Source organism: Myotis myotis, unplaced genomic scaffold (assembly GCF_014108235.1).
Source record: "Myotis myotis isolate mMyoMyo1 unplaced genomic scaffold, mMyoMyo1.p scaffold_m19_p_2, whole genome shotgun sequence".
In the NCBI taxonomy this organism is placed as follows: Eukaryota; Metazoa; Chordata; class Mammalia; order Chiroptera; family Vespertilionidae; genus Myotis; species Myotis myotis.
Window position 1 is genome coordinate 200,651,434 of NW_023416324.1, and position 9,462 is coordinate 200,660,895.

A 9,462-nucleotide genomic window follows, 5' to 3' on the forward strand; every position below is an offset into this window, starting at 1 on the left:
AAGGACACCAGAAAAGAGTGTCTCTGTCCTGGAAGTCTCAGCGAAAGTTTTGTGGTGCCCCAGCAGTGTGGCTCAGTGGTTGAGCATCAACATAGGAACCAGGAGGTCATGGCCTGGTCAGGGCACTTGCCTGGGTTGCAGGCTCAATCCCTGTAGGGGTCATGCAGAAGGCAGCCTATCGATGATATTTCTCTTTCATCAATGTTTCTATTTCTCTATCCACCTCCCTTCCTCTCTCTCTAAAAATCAATAAAAAATACAAAACAAAACAAAAAAACACAAAAAACTGCTCTCTGGCCATCTAATTCTAATCTCTACAACATTCTCAACCTCTTTTCAGAACTCATTATGTTCTTGTCTCAATGTAAACTTGGCTTTTCCTTGACATCATTACTTCTCAGGCAGCTTTTTCTAGAAGATACCCACCATTCTTTCTTCATCTGTATCACTTGGCCAGAAGATGGTATTCACTTAGACCTTCATTGTCACTTCCAAACCTTGACTTTCCAATCATAAAAAAAATCTCTTTCTTTGAGTTGTATGATACCCAGCTCTAACACCCACAACTCTGTCTTAATTAACCTGGTCACTTTCACTATCACTGAGGATGATGACAAGTAGTTTCTCAACAAGAAAATGTGAAATGAAAATGATCCCCCATGTCTTCCAGTCTCTCAGTACCTCTTTCTGGAAACAACTATAATCACCATTTTTTTTTTATTTCTTCCAAAGATATCTTATGCAGATATAATCATGGGCATATAATTTATTCATATACATAAATAGTAGAATATTCTATACATTATTCTGAATCCTTTCTTTTTTTCTTTTTCTTAACAAAATACTTAGAATAATTTTTCTTATCAGTACATACAAATCTTCCTATTTTTAAAATATGTTTTTTATTGATTTCAGAAAGAGGAAGGGAGATAAACAGAGAGATAGGAACATCAATGATGAGAGAGAATCATTGATTGCCTACCTCCTGGACGTCCTTTACCAGGAATTGAGCCCGCTACCCAGGCATGTGCCCTGACTGGGAATCAAACAGGCAACCTCCTGGTGCATGGGATGATGTTCAACCAATTGAGGCACACTGATGGGGCTCAAATTTTCCTTTTTTTAAAAAAAGTCTCTGCCATTGTAAATAAGGCTGCCTAAAATAACATTTTACCTATGTCAACCTTTATATTTGCAAGTTATTTGTGGCATCAGTTCTTAGAAGTGAGATTGCTGGGTCAAAAGATATTTACTTTTTTTACATTGTAGTAGATATTGACAAAATTGCTCTTGGTAGGCTGTGTGCTCATTTACACCCATCAGCAAAGTTTGAGTCAGTTTCCAATTATCCTTGCCAACACCGTATTTTATTCATTTCTTTCCCCTTTGCCAATTTGATAATTGAAAAATGTTTCATAGACATTTTAATTTGTGATTTTCCTCCTTTGAGTGAGGATGCTCATCTTTTCAAATGTTTAACACTATATTCCCTTTCCTGTGAATTGTTAGCCATCTCCTTTGCCTATTGTGATATTGTGATTTATAACAAGAAATATATACTTTGGTCTTGGTTCCTGTTTTTGGCTCTGAGCTCCTAAAATCTTTGGAATTTCCTAAGTGATAAGAACAACATATGTATTTTTATTATGTTAATGGTGACTTTTGGCACTTAAGATTGGGGGCTGGTTGCCTGGAGAACCAAACATGTGATTAGAGGGTTGGATCTTTCAGTTTCACCCCCTCCAGGCCTCCAGGGAGGGCCAAGGAAAAGGATTGGAGATTGAATCAATCAGCACTTACCAATGATTTAATCAATTATGCCTATGGAAGCCTCCACTAAAACCCAAAAAGGACAAGGTTTGAAGAGTTTCTGGGTTGCTGAACCAGAATTCTTCCAGGTGCCACAGTGCTGGACCGTAAACTCCACAAAGACAGAAAAAGCTCCTTTGCCCTATGTATCTCTTCATCTGGGATGCTAATTGTATCCTTTAATATCCTTTGTAATAAACCCATAATCTAGTGAGTAAACAGGTTTTCCAGGTTCTGTGAGCTGCTGTAGCAAATTAATTGAACCCAAGAAGGAGGTTGTGGGAACCTGATTTATAGCTTTTTCATCAGAAGCATGAATAAAAGCTAAGCCTGTGATTGGCATCTGAAGTTGAGGGCTGTTTTGTGGGACTGAGCCCTTACCCTGTGGAATCTGATGCTCTATCTGGGTAGATACTTCAGAATTAGTTGAACTATGGAACACACAGCAGATGTCAGAGAACTGCTTGGTGGTGTGATGTACCACATGATAGAATTCAGAGCAGAGCCCTTACCTATTTCCTCATTTTATTGCAGGTCTTTATATAATAAAGAAAATAGACCTCTACTGAGATGTGAGGTGCAATATATTTTTTCCTAGTTTGTTGAATCGCCATTTGGTTTTGGTGTTTCTTGTGTAGAACAATTTTATTTAGATATTGTTTCATTGATCAATCTTTCCATTTTGCTATCGCTATTTTATATTATACCTATACTTCCCCTATTTTGAGATGATTTAAACAACTTCTGTACTCCATGGTGACTATCTTATATAATAAAGCCTAATATGCTAAGTGCCGACCATTAGTTTGACCATTTGACCAGTCGCTATGATGCACACTGACCACCAGGGAGCAAATGCTCCGACCAGTAGGTTAGCTTGCTGCTGGGGTCTGGCCAATTGGGACTGGGGGAGATGGACCAGACAGAGCCCTGGAGCCCTCCCGCGGTCCCTCCCTGGCCCCAATGGTGCACCAGTGGGGTCCCTCGGCCTGGCTTGCACCCTCTCGAAATCTGGGACCCCTTGGGGGATGTCAGAGAGCCGGTTTTGCCCCAATCCCCACAGGCCAAGCCAAGGGACTCCACCAGTGCATGAATCTGTGCACCGGGCCTCTAGTAATTAATAATACTGTATTGCATATTTGAAAGTTACTAAGAGAGTAGATCTTAAAAGTTTGAATCACAAGAAAAAAATTGTAACTATGTATAGTGATGGACATGAAGTGGACTTGTGGTGATCATTTTGCAACAAATATAAATATCAAATTATTATGTTTTATACCATAAATTAATGTTATACTCCGTATGTGTTAGGGTTTGACGGGGACAGGGACTGTGGAAGAATTCACAACTATAAGAAGAGATGCAGAGAGGAAGTTTACTGTCCTTTCCACAAAGGGAAAGGGCTAAGTGGTACTGCCAATCAATACAGGGCAAGAAACAAAAAGTGGCTTCTCTTTTTAAAGAGTCTTGGCTGCTGTTTCTAGGTGACAAGGAAGGCAAGAGGATTGGGTGCTGAAGTTGAGTTGTTTGTTTTTCAGGAGATAGTCCTGAGGATGTCCTAGGGAGGTGTCTTATCAGGATTTTTCCCAAGCCTGTAAAACATGCTTAAGAGCAAAAGTTATAAAGAGTTCAAAAGAGGCTTGTCTGAAGGGGTGGGGATGAGGGGTGGGGAGGGAACTTTCTACTAACTAGAGACTCCTTGGTATGAATTATCCCTGAGTTCTGAAAATAGCAGGGAGGAGGTGGATGTAAGAATGTAGCCTTGAGAGTAGTTTATCTTGTCCCTCAGTTTGAACCAGAAGAGCTAACAATCTTGGGGTTTAATTACCTTCTCACAAATTGTGGAAGGCCACAGCAAAGAAAAAGAAAGGCCTTTTCCTGTCCTTACAAAATGTCAATTATATCTCAATTAAAAGAAAAAGAAATTCACATTAGTTTTGGTAGAAAAGAAGTACTTAAAATTTATTTCATTTTTTTAAAACTTGATTAAGGAGCTTCCCAAAATTCCACTTAATGTGGATTTTGTCAGTAAATGTCAACTAAGAAAAAAATTTTTTTCATCTATTACTTCAATTTTTATGTGTTTAATTATAGACACAAATCTTTGGTCCATATAGAATCCTAGTCTTTCTAACTCTTGCCACTATGGGGGAATCACTTCAGTGTAAAGGACCTTCTCAACTTTCTACCAACTACCATCTTTGATCTCCTGTGCTCAGATAGCCACTTCCCTTCAGACCTCTCTTTAGCATATCTCAGAACTTCTCATCACCTATGAGACCCTTCTCCTTTTCTAAAATCTTAAAACTCTCACATTCCACTTCCTCATTATGATCTCTTATCCTTCTAGGACCCTTGCTCCCTTAATTTGATTTCAAATTTATAATAGTTTTATCAAGATCTCCGACCCTTAATATCTCTCTTTTTTTCTTATATTGTCTGCCCTTCCTAGGTAGGACCACATAATGATTTTCATGAGCCCTAAACATTTTTTCCTCCATTGGCTTCTTGCTTAATAAAAAAGTAAGTTATATTTTACAATTGCACTTATATAAAGATAAATATATTTACATATATATTTAACCTTTTCTTTGCCTTAGTTTATTTTTCTTCTGTTTCTAAAAGAAAATTAAAACATTTTTGTGGGCTCTAACGCTCTGTGGCTTACACATCATTCAGCCCTGCTCCTAGGACTGATTTACTGCTTTGATCACTTTCTCAATGGTCAAAGCGGTAAATCAACACCTCCTCTGCCCTTTGGCCCCTTGTTTTCCTGTGTATTTGTACTGCCAAACCTCAAAGCTGTATGAATCTTCTGAGCCCTACTAGAGAAAAATTATAAAGGAGATTGGTGCCATCACAGTTTAAGGGTCCATGACATGAACTGAGCCATCAACATGTTTAACTATTTTTCTACATGTTCCTGATCACTTATCTGTTCATTCTTCATGTTTGCTATTCCAAATCATTTAGCATTCTATTCAACTAAGAGAAAATAAAGCATGCACTCTTTTAACTCTCCATTCTTCCATATTCTGATTAGCCTTGGCTGGGTAACAAAACATTCCAAGATTCAGTGGCTTAAAACAAAAATTATTCTTAAGATTTTGTGGATTGACAGGCACAGCTGGGCAGTTCTCATTTTGGGTCTCTCGTGTGATTGCACCTTAACCTACAGTCAGTTTGACCTATAGACAATTGAAGATTTGACTGAGTTGGATGCTCAAGATGTCACTCCCACATGGCTGGCAATTGCTGTTAGCTGTAAGCTAGGAGCTGGGGTGGGGCTGTCAACCAGAGTACCTACATGGGCCCAGCCTTTCTATGTGCCTCCATGGTGGCTGGGTCTGAAAAGGAGAGGCCCAAGAGCAAGCATTCCAAATCCGGGTCATAAGCCATGGAAGTCCCAGAATGTCAATTCTACTGCATTCTATTGGTCAAGAAAATCACTAAGAAAAACCTACATTCAAGGGTAAGAGAAGGACTCCATCTTTTGATGGAGGAGTGGTACAGTTACATTACTGAAGAATATATGGATGGAAAATACAATCTGCCATATGTAAAATTGGTTGCTTTTATACCCATTTTTACTTTCTTCATTCCCATCTCTGAGGACATGGTATCTATCTGTTCATAGCTGATTTTTAACACAACAACTAGTTCGTGCTTAGCCTTTCAGAGACCTAATTTTATCAAATATCTCTCCTCTTATGTGTTCAGTTTTTTTCCTCTACTGGCTATTTTCTTATGAATATCCTCAAGTCTCCCCTTTAAGAATAAAAAAATTATCTTTGCCTAGTATTCCACGCTAAATAATTGCCTTATATTTCTCTATGTACAAACATGATTTTTGAAAATTGGGTCTATCATTGATTTTATCTTTCCCATTCACTACTCAATCTACTGCATACTAGATATGGACTGCCATCCCTAACACATATTGAAACTATTCTTGCGGTTACTGAAGACTTCATAATTCCCTAATCCAACAGGTACTATAAAATCTTTATCTCAACACTTTGGTAATATTTGAAGATTTAAATATTTATTTGGTTACTACCTTGAACTTGAAACGATGTATAGGCTTTTATGAATCCACTACTGATTTTTTATATGACTTCTTGGCTTTAGAGAATGAAAGGAAAGAATAGGATAGTATGTTAATTCCCTATGGCTCTGTAATACCACACACTTGGTGGTCTAAAACAATAGGAATTATTTATTCTTTCTCAGTTACAGAGGCCAGAAGTCCAAAATCAGTAGTGCTGGGCTGAAATCAAGGTGTCCGCAGGGCTGTGCTCCCTTCAGAAGTTCTAAGGGAGAATAAATTCTCTTTCACTTTCAGCTTCTGATTGCTACTGACATTCCTTACCTTGGGATCACTTCCATTTTCAAGTTCAGAATCTGTAAATCTCTCTGTTCAGTCTTCACGTTGCCTTCTTCTTGGTATGTATGTCAAACCTCCCCCTATCACTTTTTTCTTATAAAGACATGTCACAGCATTTAGGGCCCACACAGATAATCCAGGGCAAACTCCTCATCTCAAAATCCTTAACATAATCACATCAAATCCTTTTCCAAATAGGATAACATTTACAGGTCCCAGGTATTAGGGCATGGCTGTATTTTGGGGTCCCATTTCTTAGCATAAATGAAGAAGAAAACTAAACATGTAATTCAAAATGTTATGGAAGGCCATGGATAACTGGCTGAGGTTAGTGTAGCTAATATAAGCGAAAACATGAATTTCAAATGAACAATGGAAAGTATTATTATTATTATTATTATTATTATTATTGTCAATTTGTTATCCCACTTACTTATGCATTCATTGGTTGATTCTTGTACAAGCCCTGACTGGAGATTGAACACACAATCCTGACATATCGAGGCAATGCTCTAACCAACTGAACTAAGCTGACCAGGGCAGCATTGGAAATTATTGAGGTACTTTTTAAAAAAAACCTTTTAAAGGCTGGAAAACTCAGTTCAGAAGAATAAAAATAGCAACTCTTGCAGCTTGAAGGAAGAAGCTGTCATGGAATGGGCTGCAAGGGAAGGAATCAGGAAAGAAATATATTTCAGGTAAGATAGAAAGTTGAAGTAGCTTTAGATGAGTACCTATCTTGACAGAGCAGTTATAATGAAGTCTTGTTAGTAAGCACTAAAAATCAATCTGAAACATAACTTGTTTAAACTAACAGTGATTGTACAAATCATTTATCATGGTTTCCAAATTACTATCTTAGAATAGATACTGTATAGTTAATGCATCATTAATTAATTAAAAGACTACTAAAATTCCAGACACTAGTGCTTGAGTATGCCCTTATTCAGGAACTTTAATTAAATAGAATCAATTGAATTAATGATCTAATGAAGGAAATGATCTTAAGAAAGACTTGCAGTCTGATTTCCCCTTGCCGGAGAAAAATTGTCCCAGGAGACTCATTTGACCACTGACCTATCAAGATAAGCACACTTGCTTGTGTAACCAAGTAGTCATTCAGATATGGAGCTCCATAGTCTAATTTATATACCTTTTTTTCTTCTATAGTTCTCATCTAAAATGATAAAAATTTAAAAAGCAATCAATTGTTAATAACAGTAAAATCATATTTCATATTACGTATCATGAATTTGCTTTGAAATGTGGGGAAAAGATTTTTAGTGTTGACCACGACAGACTGAAGTTCAAAAAGAGAAAAAGCCAAAAATGTACCATAATTGCTCCTGAAGTGGAGTCTATTATTGATTTCTTCCCCATCATCTCATCAAACAGAAAGTGAAGAGAGGAAAATACAAGTTCAGGGGGACTAGCTGCTCAGGTATTGGACAGGAGAGTTGAGTGAGAATTTCTGGCTCATTAAAAACATTTAAAGGAAGCAGCTTGTCCTCATGTAGGAATCATTATTCTCAGTTTGAGTTCATCCTCTGGAGTTTTCACCTCTCCAGCAGGGCGCATTCGGGGCAATTTCTAAGAAGTGCTTCTTTAATGGGAGGGATTTATGTTAAGTTGGTTCAGGAGAGGTAGACAATTGTGGAGCCTTTTTAATGGACTAAAAAAGACTGTCGAGTAATTAAATAGATTTCTTTTCCCTTAGACTGTTCCATGGTTTTAAAAACACTCCACTGAGCATGTAAAATCAATTTCCATTACTGGCCTTGACCTTTGCAGTTTTATAAACATGTTTTTTTCCTGGGTTTGGAATGTGGCTCAAAGGCAATAGTAGAAGACTAGATGAAATAAGTCGTTGTCATAAAAGTTACTGCTTTTACAGTAAAAGTCTTTTTTTCACACGGGCATTCATTCAACTGTGTATGTTATAAATATCATTACATAAACACCTGCTTCTTTATACTACATATGTATATGTGTATTTATATTGAAGGCGGGCTTTTAAATTTTTATTGCTCTATAATGAAAAAAAAAAAAGCACTTGATTTTCTCTGCTAAAGGTATTTTTTCCTTTTCCATTGCAAGAAAGTAGCCAAGCCATTATGTTTCTTTGCCCCAGGGTCTTTAGGTTGCTTGAATGCAAAGCAGATATCCCCAGAGGACAGCATCATTCCTTTTTGTAGGTTCTGTCTTGGAACACTAGCCCATTGTGGGGATTATGCCACATCACCCAGAGTGGAGGAAAAGAAAGATCAGGGCTGGCTTTGCAGCCGCCACCACCACAGAGCTGCCCATGACCAGCCACAGTGAACCTCACCGTGTTCTTCGACATCACCCTGGACAGTGAGCCCTTGGGCCGCGTCTCCTTTGAGCTGTTTGCAGACAAAGTTCCAATGACAGCAGAAAACTTCTGTGCTCTGAGCACTGGGGGGAAAGGATTTGGTTATAAAGGTTCCTGCTTTCACAGAATTATTCCAGGATTTATGTGACGCGGTGGTGACTTCACAAGCCGTAATGGCACAGGTGGCAAGTCCATCTATGGGGAGAAATTTGAGGATGAGAACTTCATCCTGAAACATACAGGTCCTGGCATCTTGTCCATGGGAAATGCTGGACCGAACACAAACTGGTTTTCAGTTTTTCATCTGTGCTGCCAAGACTGAATGGTTGGATGGCAAGCATGTGGTCTCCTGCCAGGTGAAAGAAGGCATGGATATTGTGACAGCCATGGAGCGCTTTGGGTCCAGAAATGGCAAGACCAGCAAGAAGATCACCATTGCTGACTGTGGACAACTCCAATAAATTTGACTTGTGTTTTTATCTTAACCACCAGACCATTCCTTGTAGTTCAGGAGAGCTCCCTTTCACCCTGATTTGCTTGGAATCCTATATAATTAAAGGCAAATATGCAAATTCTCCCCTTGACCGGGAGTTCTACTGGGAGTTCAACCTGGAGTTCGACCCAGGGGTGGGGTCCACTGGCCAACTGCCCAAGTCCCCTCCTCCCGGCCAGCTTGGCCCCAATTGGGGCAGGCCAGCTAGACCCCACCTGTGCACAAATTCATACACCGGGCCTCTAGTGTTCTATAATCTTTGTGCTCTTGCCACAGTTCATCGGGTTCTAAAATTTCCTTACCCCTTTCCAGTCTAGCTGGATTGCAGAGTTAAGTTTATGATTATGAAATAAAAACTAAACAGTTGTCTGTCAGAGAGAGAGAGAGAAAGAGAGAGAGAGAGAGAGAGAGAGAGAGAGA

General features: G+C 38.7%; 1 pseudogene; it reads left to right on the forward strand.

The window, feature by feature from the left end:
• Positions 1–3,524: 3,524 nt before the first annotated feature.
• LOC118676070 lies at positions 3,525–9,462 on the forward strand (annotated as a pseudogene).